Raw genomic sequence first — 21,031 nt, forward strand, 5'->3', positions numbered from 1 at the left:
AGGCCCGTGCCAGGGGTGGCCGCGCCAAGCTGCAGAAGCTCACTCGGCTGGAGGAGCGCGTGTGTGTGCTCATGGGAGCCCGTGTGATCGTCCCCACAGCGTGCGGTGTATCCGACCCTCCACTGCCCGGCAATGGTAAGGACCTCGCCTTTTGGCCCTCTCGCGTCGCACTGGCCCATCCGAGCTACCTCCTTTGCGACTGTCCCACCACTGCGCTGAATCCCACCAGTCCTAACTCCCTCGCTGACGCCGTCTCCTCACTCTGAAGCTACTCTTGTGCATTCCTGCTTTCAGCTGGTGACGACCAGGACCCTGAGGCTGCCAGTGACAGCACCTCCGACCAGGAGGAGGAGGAGGAGCAAGCCGGACCTTCGGGGGAACAGTCACGTCCCGCAGGAGAGGAGGAAAAGCTTGACACCTCCTCACTGGACGAGTGCCTGGAGGAACTCTCGCAGGGCAATGCAGCTTCTGGGACCAGTGGCGTCCAGCCACCCAGCAGCCGTGCGCGTGGCCCGCGGCCTTCCCCCCAAAGGGGGGAAGGATCAGAGGGGAGTGCTGCTGCTCGGCACACTCGCCGTCACCAACGCGGCAAGGGTCCCCTAGTTCGGCCCCCTCCTCCCCAGCGGGAGAGTCGCGACTCCAGTCCGGACACCTTCACTTCGGAGGAGGTGCGGAAGCTGGATCAGATGGCCGACGACTCGGACCGGCGCCACACGGAGCTCATGAGCGTGGTGGGGCGCATGCCTGAGGCCATCGAGTCGCTGGCGACCAGTGTGCGCGAGTTCGGGGCAGCAACTGCCGCGACTGGCCGCATGCTGACTGATGCCGTCAAGACCCTGGCGGATGTGATGCGCGCGCACACCAGGACCACAGGGCCACTCACTGCTGCCACACGCGCTGTCTCAGGCAGGCATCGCCAGGGCAGGCGCCGTGCTGGACCATCCCAGCAAGCCGCCCCTCGGCTGATTGCTGCGGATCCTGCAGTGCGGGCCCGGCCGAGTGCCACCGCGCCACAGCACCAGCCAGCGCATCCCAGACGCCAGCTGGCCCACATTGCGCCATCCGTCGCCGCCATTCCCCCTCTGGGGCGTCGACGGCAAGCGGCTGCAGCTGATGGTGGCCAGGCTCAGGTGCGCCACTCAGCCGCCGGCCCCTCGAGGCCCAAACGCCGTGTAGGCCGCCCCCCAGCGGCATCTGGCGGAAGGGCATCTGAACCTCAGGCGCCTTCCCCCAGCCTCGCAGCAGCCACTGGGCAGAGCTTGCGAAGGAGCAGCAGGCAGGGCAGGGGAGGCAAAATGCTGGCCAAGGTCTCGCCCTCGCGGGCCACTCAGTAGAGGGTGTGGCCAGCTTTCCTTTAATATGGCGGTGGCCATCTTTATTTTGCCCATGGTTGTGCTTTTGGAGGGCTTATTTTTTGCGTTAGGCCGACGTTGAGGCCCGGTTTCAATAAAGGTGGAGTGGCTCCTCCCCAGTTTGTGCGAGTGAGTCGTTTGTTGGGCTTTTTGTGGGGCCCGTTTATTGTTTTTGGGGATTCATGTGGGAAGGGCTTTTCATTTTTGTGCAATAAAAAATTATCTTTATTCATGCAGTCTCCATGGTTGTTCTTCTTAGTGTTTGTTGGCTTCGCCGGCTGAGGGCTTGCGGAGCGGCTGCATTCATCTTCCCTCATGGCCCCTGGCCATTCCCTGACAGGGGGCTTAGAAGTACCGTGTAATAAGGTGGCGTCGTGCGGCCCTTGGCCCTGGTCGCTCCCTCCTGGGAACGTACTCCTGCTCCTCCTCCTCCTCCTCATGCTCCTCCTGCTCCTCCTCCTGAGGTGCTGGTCCAACGTCAGGTGGCAGTGCCTGAGTCCTGCGGATAGCCAGGTTGTGTAGCATGCAGCAAACCACCACAAATTGGGAGACCCGGTCCGGCGAATACTGGAGAGCTCCTCCGGAGCGATCAAGGCAGCGGAACCGCTGCTTGAGGACCCCAATAGTTAGCTCGATGATGTTGCGGGTGGTTTGATGGCTCTCATTGTAGGCCTCTTCAGCAGCGGTCCTGGGCGCGCGAAGCGGGGTCATGAGCCAGGTGCACAAAGGATAGCCTTTGTCCCCGATGAGCCATCCTCTTGGGGAAGGCTGTGCCTGGAACATGTCATGCACAGTACTCTGCCGCAGGATAAAGGCATCGTGGCTGCTGCCTGGGAAGCTGGCATTGACTGCCATGATGCGCTGCTTGTGGTCACAGACCAGCTGCACATTCAGAGAATGGTAGCCCTTCCTGTTGCGATACTGCTCGCCATGCTCCAGAGGGGCCCGCAAAGCCACATGCGTACAGTCAATGGCGCCCTGCACCAAGGGGAATTCCCCGAGTCTGGCAAATCCCAATGCGCGCTGATGCTGGCTCTCGAGGGCCATGGGGAAGGAGATGAATTGGCTTCTCCTTCTGAACAGTGCTTCGGTCACGTGGCGGATGCAGCGATGCGCGCCATACTGGGAGATGTTTGCTATGTCCCCAGCAGCGTATTGGAAGGAGCCGGTGGCATAGAAGTTCAATGCCACCGTCACCTTCACTTCCACCGACAGAGACGTCCTGCACCTGAGCTTTGGCCGCAGATCTCGGCGAAGCAGGTGGCAGATCTCTGCAATCACCTCCTTTCGGAATCGGAGCCTTCTAACACATCGCGCGGCACTCATGTTTAGGTAGGAGCGCTGCTGGCGGTATAGCCTGACTGGGTAAGGCCTACGTGGCCGACGCCTGTAGCCCCCTCTGCCTCTAGCCAGGGCTGCCCCTCTCACAATGCGTCTGCGAGCCCTACGGATATGGCGCTGCAGCTGCGCGTTGGCACCCCATGCAGCCCCCATCAAATCCTGGCAAACAGTCTAATTTCCAAATGGCCACATGCAGCGCTATTGCCTGAGTCCAAAAATACCTGCCTCTTGCTGCTTGAAACCAGTTAGCTATCCTCCTTGTTGTGTCTCCAGAAATGCGTTGCACAAGACTGTTTTCTGAAAAAAGGATGGCCTTTATACTGGAGAGGACGTTCCCTTTAATTAGCGCCCCCCGGGGCCCGCGCTGGTTGTGTTGCGTTCCTTTTTCCAAACGCTCCGGCCGCCCGCCGCACAATGGGGCGGTCCGACTGAAGTTTGCAATCGGGGCGGCCAAAGGGCGTTGCACGAGGATGTGACGTCATTTTCTGCGCGCGCATCCGGGCGGGCGCTAAACTTTGCGCCGGCGCTAACGGGCAACTTAATTTGGGGCGGAGCGCAAACTGCGCTGCGCCCGGGCGCTACACGCATAGCGCCCGGAAATCACTTCTCTTAAGGCGCTAACTGCTGGCGCAAGCTACTGAAAATCTAGGCCTATGAATTTAAAATGTGTATAAAATTATATCTGCACACTCTGGTCCAATTATCTCTTGCTCTCTAACCCCACTTTACCTGAAGAATACATGAGATTTTGACTCATGGTACTTCCTGATAACAGTTTTAAATTCATTTTGACTGGTTTGAAACTTTGTCCCCATCTCGGCAACTACTGTCAACGCAGCAGCAATGAGAGAGAGAGTGACTCCAATTTTAACTGATGGTGTGTCCCATTAAGTAAATCTGTGCTGAGGTAAAAATGACATACCCATTGCTGTTCCTTAGTGCAAATAGTTCATCTGAAAGGATGATGCTTCCTCTCCCAGATTCTCTTCCTTTTGTTGTGTTCTTTATGCTACTGTAAGGAATTAGCTACCGAAATGAAGATTCCACTCATATGCAACATTGGTGCTACTTATTAAGAGGCTAAAGACGTCTGTGCGTAAACATTGTTTAACCCTACCTCACTTGTGACTTACAGCACATGCAGATATTGCCGGTTTCTGGCGCAGAAAGCTGTAGGTTGCCTTATTTTTGTCAGTTACGCAGCCTGTTAACTGATTTCATCTAATATAAGCAATGTGCGATAATACATTATGGCTGTGTTCAAATGTAGAAAATCAGAGTTTGCAGTAATTACATCAAAAATGAGGGCATCAACAAAATGATCGGGCTGCTGAACAAATGTCAACATTACCACAGCCAGAACAGTTGCAGCATGTTTTCCATGTAGTGTGAGATACTTTATAATTTTTAGGAAAACTGCACAAAACAACAAATGAGAATAATGTGGGAACATAACAAGTGCAAATCAGTAGGATTGCAAATAATAAAAAAGCAAAAACACAACCAGGTGTTCATCAGTTCAAATTTTTATGTGAAGCACCCTGAGGCAATGGCCCCTGAATTTATATTCATGGAAAAATAAGTCTTGGCAGACAAATTAAAGGGAATAGTTGCACAGCAATCCTGCATTTCCACCAGTCTACTCTTGTGATAACATGCAGAGGACACAGCATGCAGCATTTACGTGCCTCCCCGGTTACTGTTTATTAACAATCGACATTTTTTAATTGGTGCTAGTGATTTACAAAAGATTGTACAATGTTACAAAACAACATGAAAACTCATCAAGTATCTGACACTTCAACAAAAGGGAAAGTGTCCCAAAAGAGTTTTTTGTGAGTTGCTTGTTTGCAGTTTGCAATGTCCCTTTTTTTGGCTGTATGTTGAAATGTTTTCAGTGCCAATAAACAAAGAGCAGGACTAAGCTCCCAGTTTCAAACTGATATTGGATTAATTGTGACTGCTTTCAAGTACTGTTCTCACTTTATATTCAGTTTGATTTCTACTCTGTTTTACAGCTACAATGCTGCTGATATGAAAGCCACTTTTTAACCTACTTGACTGAAACTTTGGAAAGCTCTGGCAGTGCATCAGGCTGCCGTTCAACTTCTACTAATTCTCACTTGGCAGAAACTGCCAGCCGCTGGAGGCTGGTTAGCAGTGCCCTCTGTGTAACGATCAATAACATGTCATTCTATAGTGGACACTAGGTGGAGCCGTAGAGCTGTATATAGCTGTATGTATAAGACTACACTACCCAGCTGTATGATATTAAGACTACATTACCCATGAGGCACTAGGCTACCCACAAGGCAGCAGTCAAGATGGAAGCCTCCACAGATACAGTACCTAGTCCACATGTGCTCAATAAAAAGGTCTAGCAAAAGCTAGCCATGTTCATAATAAGAATGTCTATTTATTAATGAACATAACACTCTGTATCCATTTAAATAGGTGTGTTTAGAGCTCGGCCACAGGTAGAGTAGTTCGGGTACCTACCTGCTCAACCAGATTGTTCGCAAGCTTACTGTTCAATTCAACCCCAAGCTGAACTTCCGATCCCATATCATCTCCATCAAAAGGACCACCTACTTCCACCTTTGTAATATCGCCTGTCTCTGTCTCTGCCTCAGCCGTCTGCTGGTCAAAACCCTCAACCATGCCTTTGTCACATCCAGGTTCAACTTTTCTAAAAGCTGTCCTGGTTAGCTTCCCATCCTCTGTCATCCATAAACTTCAACTCATCCAAAGCTCTGCTGGCTGTATCCTATACCTCACTAAGTTCTGCTCATGCATCATCCCTGTCCTTGCTGACCAACATTGGCTACCAGCCCCCCAACACCTATAATTTAGGAATTCTCAATCCCTTCATGGCCAAGCCCCTCAGCAACTTCCTCCAGCCCTTCAACCCAATCCTGAACTCTCCGTTCGTCTGAATCTGGCCTTTTGTACATCCCCCCCCGCTCCCTTCGCCCCAGCACAGCATTGGTGGCAGTGCTTTTAGCTGCCTCAGCCCCATGCTCTAGAATTCCCTCCCTAAATCCCTCCACCTGTCCACCTCCTTCTCCTCTTTTAAGACTCTCCTTAAAACATACTTCTTTTGACCAATCTTTTGCTTCTTTGACTCGGTGTCTATTTTTTGATTACGCCTCTGTGAAGCACCTTGGGATGTTTTACTACATTAAATGTGCTACATAAATGCGATTTCTTGTTGCATTAGTACTGCACTAGTAGGTGCAGTGTAGAGGGAGTATTAGTAAATTCAAATGCTTAACTTTTGCATCATGCAGAGAATTTTATTGCTTGAGGAATACTTATGCAAAGGACTGGTGTGACCCAATGGAATACAACTTTCCCCTCTCTGCTGCTGAAATGGTCTTGATGAGAGGCGAGATGAGATTGGGTGCTCCCAATCTGGCTCCTGGTTTTCAGAAATTTACAGTAGAAAACTGGCTCGAATGCAATGCTAATTGGAATTGATGTGGCAATCAGACTTGGAGAGGACACAAGGTTTTGTGAATTGTAAAAAATCAGACTGGTGTTCAGAGGTTGCAGTTAAGGCATGTTATTCAAGCAAAATATTTGAATAGGAGAGCTATACCCTGCATCTAAAATCCAGATTGATTGCCTGAAGTACTCCTTGTTATGAATCTTATGATCCATGAAGAAAGACTCATGAAATAACACTGGACGGCCAGCTGGTGGTGCCGTCCAAGGAGTATAAATACTCGGGCGTGGGCCCACCTTCCCAGGACATTTTGTAAACAGGAACTAGTGAAAGATAACTAGACCTCCATGTTTTGAAACAAGTTGATTAAAGCCTTGCTTTATACTCGAACCAAGTGCGTAGTGAGTTTTATTACATCACTCCTTTTCCATACCTTTTCTCCCTCCTCCTTCAATCATTCTGCCCCCTTGCAGTTTATTCACACTCGCTGATATGGTTGGTGCCTCTCTGTTTTTTGCTCAAAGAACGTTTTGCATGTAAAAGCAGCAATAAACAACTGCCTCACTTTGTCTGACTGCTTTGACCCATGACTTTTGTCTTTAATTAGCAAAGGAGCAGTTTATTGCCTCACACACTCCTGGCAAATGTAAGCTATCACTGGAGTGCACCAGATCCTCCCCTAAATAGTGGGGACATTTTACATTTCTCTGAGATAGCAATAAGCACTGTGAGTAACATTTTAGTAATATGCAGTAATGCCAACCCCAGCATCTCATAAATCATGAAACAAACGCTTAAAAATTTGGTAAGAAATCGTGAGTTGCTATGGTTTTTCAAACATAAACTAATATAGATGGACAGTTCATTTATAAATCTCATTAGTGGCTTTATTTAATCTCTAACAGGTCACAGCTCTTTACATTCTGCCATTGTCATTTACACTTCATCTAGAGTCATCTTTTGTTTCTTAACTTGTCCCATTACCATCTCCTTTTGCCTCGCACCATCATCCCTTTTGTTTTTTAATCTCTCCTGCCTTCCATCCTATCACAGACCTCCCCTTTTGTTCTTTCCTCCCCTCCCCCCTTTCTCTGCCCCTACACTTGCTTAAAAACCTGTTCCATCTCCAACTTTTTCCAGTTCTGACGAAGGGTCATCGACCTGAAACATTAACTCTGTTTCTCTCTCCACAGATGCTGCCCGACCTGCTGAGTATTTCCAGCATTTCTTATTTTTAAAAAGGCTGATTACATGGCTGTGGATAATCATGTGCAAGTGATCAAAGCTTTTAATTAATATATCAATGCAGTTTAATTTACAGCAAAACAACCTTTAATTTGCACCAAGTCGACTTTACGTTCTCTCTCTGTACGGTCTTAACCTGCATGGATTCCAGTCCAGGGATGGGGGGTTGCAGGGGGCAGGTGGGGTGAAGTTGGTAATGTGCTTCATAATAGTAGACTATTTACTTCCCAAGATAAATTATTCCAGAAGAAGCTCTACCATTCAACTTGCCCAATGAACAATGCTGCAATGGTGTCGTGTGTGGCCAACAGTGTGCATGCACCTATCTGGGCTATTCAATGGAAGCGGGGGGGGGGGAGAAAAACCAATGGCAATCATGGGAGACAGCGTAGTGTGGGACAAACCAACCTGTGGACCCCCCGGTTGAGAACTCCCACGTGTCCTCAGCATTCAATCATGACGAAGTTTAATACAGAGATAAAAACTCATGAGTTTTCCAAGGTGAATCGCGAGATGACGAGCTGGGGTGAGTTTTCATAAAAAATCGCGTGTCTCATGATTAAATCGCGAGAGTTGGCTTTACTGTATACAGTCAGATAAATGCACAGTGCTGTGTCTTTTTCCTGGTCATAGATACATGCATTAGAAGTTGAAAGCTACATCTTGATAAATGCACACGTCAACAAGCTGCACAAGCAAACAACAATCAGCATGTTCAACACAGAAAAATGTCCTAAGGTGTTTCACAGAGGCCTAAGAGGGGGAGGGGATGGATACTGAACCAAACAAGGAGATATTGGGAGGGGTGACGATAGGCTTGGTGAAAGTAATGGGTTTTGAGGAGAGGGAGATGGAAGGAAGAAAGGTCCAAGGAGGGAATTCTAGAGGGTGAAGCCGAGGCGGCTGAAAGTACAGCTGCCAGTTGTTGGGTGATGGGAAAATTACATTTTTGAAGGAGAGCACAAATGCTACTATGGCTTTAGGGGGATAGAAAAAGAAGTGGCAGTTACAGTTTTTGTAGATATTAGAGATGGGAATTATGGATAAACACTACAAAGTATGAAGTGATGTCAGCCCTTAAATAATCTGCCTCTTAAACAGCATGTTGAATAATCCTATACACTTCGAGCCCCGTGTGTAATGATGTATTGGCAGTTGCGAAAATAATAGGCCTATTAATTTTGAGACTAATGAACATACCCTGGTAACAATTCCAGCTCTACTCCCAAAGTGGTACTGAAAATAAAACCACTAATTGGAACAATAATTGGGAGTGACATCGATACTCCCTTTGCTTTCTCGGTCATTTGCACAATAGATGTGTTTTGACAGTCTTAGATTAACTTATGCTGGTATAAGTCCAAATCTGTCAAAAAGTTATATCACTCAAGATCAGTGCTAGCACTAAATTCTACTTGAACCACATTAGATTTTCCAGATGAGATTCAAACTGACCATTCTGAATTGTTTTTCCTGCAGGAATTGGTTTTGAATGATTGAACTAAACTCGTCCTGATCTAACCTTGCAGTGAAGGTGGCTTGTTAGAGCTGTCTCCTGTGTTCATGAAGACAGTGATTACATTTTACGGTCTCAAGTCACATTGCAAAATAACTTCTGGCACATCAAGAAAACAGCAGCTTAAAGGCTTTGATTTGGTCCAGTGGACAGAAAAAGTTTATCCCAAGTTCACTGATGAGGACTGATTGTGCTGCTTTTATTGGCAGACAAGAAAAGCAGGATCATTGCAGTTTCATCTCGTCTGTCATTGTGGTGTCACTAACTTGTGACTTTTTGCTTCTTGTTTTCAGTAAACTTGCAGCAACTTTAATCTAATCATCGCTGCGACTAATTAACCCTTGTGTCTCCCACAGGCTGTGCTTTCAACAAGCCCGGGCTCTAAGGAAGAATACTCCAGTGAATAGCGGCTTTGTAACACCCAGCAGACCAGCATTTCACACGAGTGGAGCTACACTTCTAACATCACAGTGAAGACATAAACTGTACGGTAATATCAGTCAGAGAGAATGGAGCTCAGCACAATTTTCATTCCTGGATTCTGACTGAAACTGCTAGACGAGGGTGACCATATTTTCTAAACCGAATCCGGCGACACACAGGGCGGGAGCGCAGCAAAGTAGCCAGGACAGAAAATGTAGGTTGTGCAGCGTAGCGAGGCAAACATTTTTAGCAGCCTATATTTTAACAGTTGCACATTATACACTACAAATGCAAAACAAATGTGCATATAATTACCGCGGATGTGATGTCACACCATTGAAGCGCATTCAGACACCGTTTATAAATAATACAGTAACACTGTTCAGGAACGTCAGTTTTTCATACCCACTGTCTAAACGGCCTATTCAGAAAATCTTTCTTCACATCACTTGCCATGTCATGTATTGTTCACAGATTTATTAATAATTGCTGCGCTAGCTCCGTGTTTAAAGACAACCGGCATGATGACTTTGTTGCTTCTGCTAGTGGAATACACGTAGAGATTAACTTCCATCAACCATTACTAGCCTTTGACGGTTTGCCCATGTTCCTATCTTTAGTTTCTACACTGTTGACCTCAAATTACAATCAAGCAGCATCCAACTGTTAGTTCCAAGCCTTCTGTACATTGCCTGACACCCAGCTCTACCTCTCCACCGCCTCGCTCAACACTTCCGCAGCCAAAAATTCCTCCAGTTAAACATTGGGAACACCATAGCCATTGTTTTCAGCCCCAGCACAAACTCGGTTCCTTGGCCGTCGATTCCTTCTCCATTCCCTGTTCACTATCTCAGGTTGAACCAAATGTTTTGACACTGCAACGTCCCTCAACTGAGCTTCCAACTCCATAATCCTCTCCATCACAAAGCCCGTCCACTTCCCCCTCCGTAACATTGCCCATCTCTGCTCCTGTTTCAGCCCACCTTCCCTCTTATAGCTGTGTTTTTTTTGAAAAAAAGAAACAGCTTTCAGAATTTTACCAGTGTATGTATTATGGAAATTCCAATGTTCTCACCAACAACACGTGGAAGGAGCTCTTTTTAAATTTTATTTATTCATTCATGGGATGTGGGCATCGCTGGCAAAGCCAGCATTTATTGCCCATCCCTAATTGCCCTTGAGAAGGTGGTGGTGAGCTGCCTTCTTGAACCGCTGCAGTCCGTGTGGTGAAGGTGCTCCCACAATGCTGTTAGGGAGGGAGTTCCAGGATTTTGACCCAGTGACGATGAAGGAACGGCCGATATACTTCCAAGTCAGGATGGTGTGTGACTTGAAGGGGAACTTGCGGGTGATGGTGTTCCCATGCGCCTGTTGCCCTTGTCCTTCTAGGTGGAAGAGGTCGCTGGTTTGGGAGGTGCTGCCGAAGAAGCCTTGGCGAGTTGCTGCAGTGCATCTTGGAGATGGTACACACTGCAGTCACGGTACGCCGGTGGTGGAGGGAGTGAATGTTTAAGGCAGTGGATGGGGTGCCAATCAAGCAGACTGCTTTGTCCTGGATGGTGTCAAGCTTGAGTGTTGTTGGAGCTGCACTCATCCAGGCAAGTGGAGAGTATTCCATCACACTCCTGACTTGTGCCTTGTAGATGGTGGAAAGGCTTTGGGGAGTCAGGAGGTGAAACACTCACCACAGAATACCTAGCCTCTGACCTGCTCTTGTTGCCACAGTATTTATGTGGCTGGTCCAGTTAAGTTTCTGGTCAATGGTGACCCCCAGGATGTTGATGGTGGGGGATTCGGCGATGGTAATGCCATTGAATGTCAAGGGGCGGTGGTTAGACTGTCACTTGTTAGAGATAGTCATTGCCTGGCACTTGTGTGGCATGAATGTTACTTGCCACTTATCAGTCCAAGCCTGAATGTCATCCAGGTCTTGTTGCATGCGGGCATGGACTGCTTCATTATATTAGGAGTTGTGAATGGCACTGAACACTGTTCAATCATCAGCGAACATCCCCATTTCTGACCTTATGTTGGAGGGAAGGTCATTGATGAAGCAGCTGAAGATGGTTGGGCCTAGGACACTGCCCTGAGGAACTCCTGCAGCAATGTCCTGGGGATGTGATGATTGACCTCCAATCACCACAACCTTTGTGCTAGGTATGACTCCAGCCAGTGGAGAGTTTTCCCCCCAATTCCCATTGACTTCAGTTTTACTAGGGCTCCTTGATGCCACACTCAGTCACAGACTTGTTTGTCACAAAGATTAAGACCATCCGTTCATTTGCCTCTGCCACACTCCCCAATCCCCTTGTCCACCAAGCCAAACCTCTCTGTGGGCAGTAAAGATTGATTAGATAAGATTTTTAAAAACTACATATGCTAGAAATTTGAAACAAAAACAAACAGCTCAATCAGCATCTCTGAAAATAAATACATTTTTGAGACCAGAATTCTTCAGAACTAGGGGTTGAATAAAGCACCTCCCTTAGTAAGAACACAACATATCCAAGTACTTAAAAGATACTGGTTAAACAAACTTACTTTCTTAAATAAAAACAGAAACTGCTGGAAATACTCAGCAGGTCAGGCAGCATCTGTGGAGAGAGAAACAGAGCTAACATTTCAGGTCGATGACCCTTTGTCAGAACTGGAAAAAGTTGGAGATGGAACAGGTTTTTAAGCAAGTGTAGGGGCAGGGAAAGGGGGGATGGGAGGAAAGAACAAAAGGGAAGGTCTATGCTCAAAAAAAAACACCAGAAAAATGATTTTGTTTCTTGCTGCGCCTTAAATTCTGTGCTTAATTTTGCACCAATTTTGAACCAGTGTAATTGCAGCACGTTCGCGTGTACAGCTCTTTAGCCTGGGGGGCAGCGGCATTATAATGAGCTGAGATAGGTTCGGGCGGAGGGGTCGATAGACGATCGTAGAAATATCGAGTACATTTGTGCGTCTTATAATTACATACGTAATTCACTTAGGCCCAATTTTTGACAATCTTTTAGGCCGCGTATTTGTTTTGCACCTTGACCGCACGCGTCTCTAGGTGCAAATACGCAGGAGATTCCAGGCCTCTGCGTTCAGCAGATGATGAGAAAAAATAAACCGGAACAAACCAACCTAAATCAGTCAGAGTCTGTACAGATCAAATTGTGCATGGCCTAACTGATCTGGAGACTTGGGGACTAAATACAGCTTTGTAAGTGGACTGATTTATTACAGACAGATGCTGTTGAATCCATGTTGTGATAGTACCTCTAATCCCAATGCTCATTAGTTCCTAGTATTATGATTTCTGATAACTAACCAAACCAAGAAATTACATCCCTGTACCATAAGGACCATCACAGGCAAAGGTTATGAATGGTTTACTTTATGCAAGCATTTTTCCCAACATTCGCATAATGTTAGCTGCCTGGGAATGTTGTGTAAAGGACTGGATAAAGCCAAGAACCACTTTACAGTTGCTGGAAAGAAACACTGTATGTTCATCCAAAGCCCAATATTATTCTGACCTGAGATTGATCTGGATATATTCAGTGGAATGGAAGCGTCTCGGAAATCTCTGAATGAAGGCTGCCTCTTCACATATAAGGTTGTAAGGCTGTGGAATGGAGTTAGTGATTGAAGCAGAGATCATGCCAACATTTAAGAATAGGGCGAGATAAGTGGCTGAAAGAAAAGGAGGTAATGGGAAATGGGAACAAGGCGGGCACATGGGATTAGAAGGCTGCTCATGTGGAGGATAAAACACCAACACGGACTGGTTAGACCACATGGCTTTTTCTGTTTTGTAATTTCTACATAATCCTATGTAATATTTATAAACTTAAGTACCAAGTGATATCAAATATACCAATAATTATTACCTTGTTAGGTTAAAAAAAATCTAAATATGAAAATAAAATACCTATAAGGCCTATGCTGAGTTCACTTGCTGCTGAACAGTAATTTTAAATGTTTAAACTTTGTCACACTGTTATTACAGTAATTACGACTAATTCCAGGGATATTCACTAATCCATTATTGCTTGTACTGGATATATATTTGTTTAAATCCCTTGTGTTCCGAGCTAGTGAATTATTCCATAAAGAAAAATTACAGTTCTTGAAGCTTTAAGAATTAATAGCTTTTTACTGTTGCATAATCCTGCAATGTAACAGAAATATAAAACTACACAGTATTATTATTTACCAGGGATGAGGGACTTCAGTTACGTGGATAGACTAGAGAAGCTGGGCTTGTTCTCCTTGGAGCAGAGACGGTTGAGAGGAGATTTGATAGAGGTGTTCAAAATCATGATGGGTCTAGACAGAGTAGATAGAGAGAGACTGTTCCCACTGGCGGAAGGGTCGAGGACCAGAAGACACAGATTTAAGGCGATTGGCAAAAGAACCAAAGGCGACATGAGGAAAAGCTTTTTTACGCAGCGCGTGGTTAGGATCGGAAATGCACTGCCTGAAAGGGTGGTGGAGGCAGACTCAATCGTGGCTTTCAAAAGGGAATTGGATAAGTACCTGAAGGAAAAAATTTGCAGGGCTACGAGGAAAGAGCAGGGCAGCGGGACTAGCTGAAGTGCTCTTGCAGAGAGCCAGCAGGGGCTCGACAGGCCGAATGGCCTCCTTCTGTGCTCTAATCATTCTATGGTTGTTTCTTCAGTTGTGTGATCACAATCTTAGTTTATATGCCACATGCATTCCTAGAATTATTGAAACAAACCACATTTCTACCTGAATGAGATCATAAGCGTTCAGCTGTGGAAACTGAAATGGCTTCCTTTGAGTCCCCACAGCTAATGTTCCCCCACAGCCGCTTTCACCTGTAATTAATGTCAGTTTTAGTCACAAATGCATGTTTCAGCAGCGAATCGTGAACCTGGTATTGGCTGGTTGTGCACAGAAGTCTCATTTATATTGAGTGGGCAATAATATATTTTTAATTAAAACTGTTTAGCATTGAGTAACAGAGCTGATAAGTTGCCACGCATTTGGAGTTGAAAGGCCCTGTGAATTTAAGGCAGGATAGACGCACCAACATCAGTGTTCTCGCTCAGGCCAGCATCGAAGCTCTGACCACGCTCGATCAGCTCCGATGGACGGGTCACATCGTCCGCATGCCTGATACAAGACCCCCAAAACAAGCGCTCTACTCGGAGCTCTGACACGGCAAGAGAGCCCCAGGCGGGCAGAGGAAACGCTTCAAGGACACCCTCAAAGCCTCCTTGAAAAAGTGCAACATCCCCATCGACACCTGGGAATCCAAGACCGCACAAAGTGGAGGAGAAGCATCCGGGAAGGCGCCGAACACCTCGAGCCTCTTCGCCGGGAGCAAGCGGAAGCCAAGCGCAGGCAGCGCAAGGAACGCACGTCAACCCAAGAACCCCACCCACCCGCCCCTTCAACCACCGTCTGTCCCATCTGTGACAGAGACTGTAGGTCCCGCATTGGACTCATCAGTCACCTGAGAACTTATTTTTAATGTGGAAGCAAGTCATCCTCGGTTCCGAGGGACTGCCTAAGAAGAAGAAGAGATTTCCATTTAGGAGATTTCAGGAAGACACATAGTTTCCTCTAGAGAAAGGTAAGAAGATGATCATATAATTTTAAAAAGAAATTGTTATCTATGCTTATTGTCCTGATTAGAGTTTAAAATAATGACACTTTTCAATTGGAAGCTGTTCTGCAATGCAGTGGGACTGCTAGTACTCCCAAGTTCATCCAGTTTACGTTGTGAATGCATTCAGATACTGGTGGCAGCATCTGGAACATTGGCTGAGTCACGTTTACAGAGTTTCTGTCTGTATACTTTCCCCAGTGTTAGAGCAAGGCCTACACAGGCCAGTAAGGTGAAAAGTGCACTGCTGGGTTAGATGGGACGAGGTGGCGGCGGCGGGGGGAGTGGCGGCGGCGGGGGGAGTGGCGACGGCGGGGGGAGTGGCGACGACGGCGGTGGGGGGAGTGGCGGCAGCGGGACGAGGTGGCGGCGGCGGGGGGAGTGGCGGCGGCGGGGGGAGTGGCGACGACGGCGGTGGGGGGAGTGGCGGCGGCGGGGGGAGTGGCGGCGGCGGCAGTGGGAGGAGTAGTGGCGGGGGGAGTGGCGGCGGCGGGGGGAGTGGCGACGACGGCGGTGGGGGAGTGGCGGCGGCGGGGGGAGTGGCGGCAGCGGGGGGAGTGGCGGCGGCGGGGGGAGTGGCGGCGGCGGGGGGAGTGGCGACGACGGCGGTGGGGGGAGTGGCGGCGGCGGGGGGAGTGGCGGCAGCGGGGGGAGTGGCGGCGGCGGGGGGAGTGGTGGCGGCGGCAGTGGGAGGAGTGGTGGCGGGGGGGAGTGGCGGCGGGTGGAGTGGGGGCGGTGGGGGGAGTGGTGGCGGCGGTCGGACGAGGTGGCAGCGGCGGGGGGAGTGGTGGCGGTGGCGGGGGGAGTGGCTGCAACGGCAGTGGGGGGAGTGGGGGCGGTGGGGGGAGTGGCGGCGGTGGCGGCGGTCGGACGAGGTGGCGGTGGAAGTGGTGGCGGCGGCGGGGGGGGTTGGCTGCGGTGGGACGGAATGGCGGCGGTGAGGGCCAGGAGTGCAAGTCCAAGGATGACGCAGGGGTCGCCACACCCAACTCATGTACTTCTGATTTTCCGGTGATTCTTTTATATCCTTGAATCTATTTTTAACATAACTTATTTTCTGAAATTCTTAGAAATAAGTGACAGTTGAATACACAATGTTAATTTATGACAATATTGTTTTGTACAATTCGTTTGTGTACTTCCTGGCGTATGATGCACATATTTTTGATCCCCATTGACGAGTCAAGTCCTGGTCATTTAAGCTTCAGGGCCCATATTCAGCATTTGCACCACTATTTCAATGTGTTTGTGTTCATTGCTCCAAGAATACTAAGCAGCAGGAAATATCTCTATATTTAATTACACTTTATAACATTCATCATTGTAAATGTGGATAAATTCTTGCTTCAAATGTTGCATGAAAAATGTGTTTGTTTTGAAAAGGGTAAAGGATGTTTCTGTATTCAAGGTGATAGTACACTTTACAACTTTAAGCAGCTTTGATTTTTGGAGCGAATCGTTGTTGCAATCTTGTTCCGCCCTAGAGAATTGTAAAAGGGTAATATATCTTCCTGGAGATGACCCTTTGAGGGTGACAGTTCCCGTGCAAGTAACAATACAGTGACAACCTATTGGAAATAACTCATTTAAAGAGGCCAATTGAGATAAAAGGGAGACACAGGCACCAGCAAACGAGGGTGGTTGGATGAAAGAGCTTTTGTGTGCGCTCTTTAGAAGGTAGTAATCAGCTTTCTTGGGAAATTCGCATAACAGTTAGAAGACGACAGGATTTCTTGAGCAAATTTATGTTACAGTTTTAAAATCTAATAGGGTTACTCCAATTAAGAGCAATTTCCTGCAGCAATATGCACCTGTGGAGCAATTTTTGAATCAGATGCAGGCAACAAAAAGAACTCCTCATCACAATAGCCTTAGTACTGTATTCAGTTCTGGACACCAAGACACAAAGGTGATGTTCAAGCTCTGAAGGCTGATCCCTAGCATCAGAGGACTGAATTGTGAGAAACGATGGGAAAAACTTGGGCTATTCACCCCCAAATGGAGACGACTAAAATGGGATCTCATGGCGATATTTAAAATAACAAGCTGGATAGAAAAGATAAACCTAGAATACCACTTGCTGACAGGTTCAAACTTGTAATAGGCAAACTTAGGACTGAAATCAGGATTTTTTTTTTCTTTATAGAAAGAATAATCAACATATGGAACAGATTTCCAGGTTGGATAATGGAGGTAAACACCTTGAAATAATTTAAGAAACGGTAAAATCCTGTGTGGGGAGGACTTTCTGGATGAATGAGATTATATTTCCTACATTACAACAGTGACTAAACTTCAAAAGTGCTTCGCTGGCTGTAAAGCGCTTTGGGATGTCCTGAGGTCGTGAAAGGCGTTATATAAAAAGTTCTTTCTTTTCTTTTAGATGCAGCAAATGGCCTCTCTTGTCTTTATCAATCTTGTGCACTTCAGCGAGAGAAAGTTTTGTTCGAAAGTTCCATTTGTTGAAAACAGAAATGTACCAAATGACTACTTTTGCAAGTTAACAAAACATAAATTCATACCTTTACATAAACATTGAGACAATGCTGAAACAATGAAGACAAAATGATCTGGACGGGTTCTCAATCAAGTGACCATTTGTTACGTGAGCCTAGAAATTGAATGCTGTCGGCCTATTGGAGGCACTACAGCTGCAACAGACACTGTCCTCGCCTGGCAGCAACACACGGACACGTTTCAGCAGAGATTACTGTATAATGATCAGAAGCGTGAACCCGGGCAAGATTTCTTACATTAGCCCAGGGATGTTGAACTCATTTGTAATCCACAAATGCAAGGTGGCAACGATTTATTCATTCAACGGCTTCTAGCTTTTAAACCCAGTCTCTCTGAACCAAAAAGAAAGTATTGTTTTAATTATGTTAAAACAGTAAAGTAAGCCAGATAAAAGTAGATGGGTGGAAGCCACTAGAATTTAATAATATTTTCACTTCATAACTTTTCAACAAAACAAACTTCAAATGAAGAGCTAGGACATTCAGAGGGTGGCACTGAGTCAGAGTGTTGTGGGTTCAAGTCCCACTCCAGAAACTTGAGTACAAAATCTAGGCTGACACTTCAGTGCTGTACGGAGGGAGTGCAGCACTGTTGGGAGGTGTCATCTTTTGGATGCGACATTAAACCGAGGCCCTGTCTGCCTTCTCAGGTGGACATAAAAGATCCCATGGCACTATTTTGAAGAAGAGCAGGGGAGTTATCCCCGGTGTCCTGGGCCAATATTTATCCCTCAATCAACATCATTAAAATGGGTTATCTGGTCATTACCACATTGCTGTTTGTGGGACCTTGCTCTGCATAAATTGGCTGCTGCATCTCCTACCTTACAGCAGCGACTACCCTTCAAAAATACTTATTTGGCTGTAAAGCAATTTGGGGACATCCTGAGATTGTGAAAGGCGCTATATAAATGCAAGTCTTTCTTTTTCCACCAAAATGATTTGTTCTGTAGTTTGACGTTGTGTTATTAATTATGTATCTTGACCTTTTACCTTTGGATGAATTCATTTGTAACTGACAGACTGAGGAGGTACAGTGTAGTTCATGTTGGGGCCAGAGTAGAAGTTGACACCACATCTAAGTGTAAAAATTGTGTTGGGATTTCATCAAGAATCACCTAACATATTGCTGATATTTGTGTGAAATCTCATTATCTGATCAGTCAGATAAATCTAAACCATGCAGTCAGAATGAAGGATGCAGTGGTTTGTATGGACCTAAGTTAACTTGGGGCCAATGGTGTACACCGGCCAGAGGTTCAGTGGTCCTAGCATGGAAAATGGAGCAGGATCTGATTACCCCAATTCTCCACGGAATATTGCGCTGAGCAAGCTTCTTGCTCCCCGAGGACTGGCAATGAAGAAGGAGGCAGGATTAGTGAGATGGACTCATCGACCAGAGGTCCCGTTTCACTCAGATAATTACTCTCATTGTATTTATGCTTTCTGCATGTCTAAAATATTTTTATCAGCTGCAAAATCAGCACAAGTCTGCGCTTCCACTGCGGCAATGCCATTTAATTTTAAACAGATACATTCGCCCTTATTTTATTTAAATTATTAAATTGTTTTTGGCCATTAAAGAAAATGCAGTTCAGGTAGTGCAACTCTAATACTGCCGGTTCCTAATGAATACAAAGTAATACACATCAAATATGGATCCATTAAATGAATATACAGGAAACTCTCTTTTAAACGGCACCTAAGTATCCGGAAATCTCTCTTACCCGCAAAATTCAGGAGTAGGTTCAGGTAAGTTTTACTATATATTAGTGGCCATGTAACCGGGGTTTCTGAATCTGTGGCCGTGTAACAGGGACTCCTGGATCTATGGCCATGTAACAGGGACTCCTGCACAAGTGCCGTGTAACCGGGGCTCCTGCACCTGTGGCCGTGTACGGGGCTCTCGTACCTTGGTAAGTATACCTCTCTGTAATCCGGAATTTTTGATCAACCGGCACCACGCCGGTCCCGTCGGTGCCGGATAAAAAAGAGTTTCCTGTATATATAGTGCATAAGGCTACACTTCCGGCCCATAAACCTCACTTCCTGTTGTCACAATTTTAGTTATGCTTCTGTATCAAAATTTACCATTGTAAACTGCTATCAAGCATTTCCTATTCAATTGCGCTATATCACGCGTCAGGATGTAGCTGCAGGTTCTGACCAGTAGATGGCTCTGTGGAATGAGTTTCTGACGAGACCCAACTCTGTCCACCTTGTATGTAGAAAAAACCTATACTCATCAACTGCTGGTTGGCAACACCACAGGCAATTTACAAGTCGATATTTTACTGCTATATTTAACAATGCAAAAAGTACGAGTATTATGGGAAGTCATGTTTTAAAGATGAGGAGAAAACTCAGATGAATTATCCTTTCTATACGTGTTACAGGCTGTATCATTAAACATCGTGCACTAGTGCTTTCTGCGTGATTATTGAAATGACAGAGCTGAGGTATTTCTCCTGTTTCCATAATACAGGGATTCATTTTGTTGCTGGAACAAATACATTCAGGAACTAAAATTCACAGCAACCTGTAACCCCAGACCAAAGTATTAGCTAGGCTATTTAATGTCAATTTGAATGCCTGTTTTTAACATTGGTTTCTGTGGCTGTCTGCCGAAATCACAGTAGACGAGTGGGAGAACCTCATCGTAAATTCACCTGCTATGAATCTACGACACATGGCGACAATTTGCACACCTGAAAGTACCCTAGTACTGGAGTGTTTGAATAAATGGACTTGTATTGTCTTATGTCACTGACAGCTATCAACATGCTCTTAGAAATATCATTCCCATATTGCCTTAGGGTGACAGCAGTTCATCCTGATATCATGTGGTAATATGTAAGTACATACAACAATCCCAACAAACTTAATGGCCTGGATTTTGCGGTCAGCGGCGAAGGGACAGCCGACCTCGAAAAAAGCTGCCCACAAAGATTTAGTGGGTTCTAGAGCATTGATTTCCCCAATTCTGACGTGACTTTGAATCTGGTGCCATCTATAGGGGATCTGCGGCGTCCAGCAACAGTGAAGTCATCAAGCAGGCTGATGTGCCAATCAGATTGAAGAATTCTCACAGACAGCAAACCATGAAGTAAAAGGCACGGATTATAATTCACTTTTTAATCATTTTACAGAAATCAAAATAAAGGATGGGACATACAAATGGGATTAAGGTGGAAGCTGAAATGTCAACCAAACATTACAAAAATAAAAAAATTATTTAAAAAATTACGCAATTTTTAAATGTTATTGTGAGGGAATGGCACTCCACATTTGTAAAATTCATTTTTCTGGGCCAGAGACGTTGTTCAGCAGTATTTATGACTTAGTACACTGTTAAAATCTCAGTTACACCTCATTCAACAAGGCTTAACATTTTCAATGGTTTTTACAGGGAGAATAGAGCGTAAAAAGTTGAAGATCACGTCAAATCACTGATTCTGCGTTGATTGCATCTGCGATTACTGCAACAGGGTACCCTGTGGAGGAGTAGGGTATCACTGACAGCAACTTCTGGATTTCCGCGTTTAACTGCGCATGTGCGGATGCCAGAAGTTGCTGTCA

At 46.3% G+C, this 21,031-nt stretch overlaps 1 long non-coding RNA gene across 1 annotated transcript in view; it reads left to right on the top strand.

Moving 5' to 3' along the window:
- LOC147101756 (uncharacterized) overlaps positions 1 to 13,429 on the top strand; it is a 58,593-nt gene extending 45,164 nt beyond the window's left edge. The window contains exon 2 of the long non-coding RNA XR_015073350.1: positions 9,259 to 13,429. This is a non-coding gene — a long non-coding RNA (uncharacterized LOC147101756). The remainder of the gene's footprint in view (positions 1 to 9,258) is intronic.
- The last annotated feature ends 7,602 nt before the right edge of the window (positions 13,430 to 21,031 follow it).

The sequence above is a fragment of the Somniosus microcephalus genome, chromosome 23 (genome assembly GCF_052327205.1).
Source record: "Somniosus microcephalus isolate GS21.2 chromosome 23, FLI_Smic_1.0, whole genome shotgun sequence".
Taxonomy (NCBI): domain Eukaryota; kingdom Metazoa; phylum Chordata; class Chondrichthyes; order Squaliformes; family Somniosidae; genus Somniosus; species Somniosus microcephalus.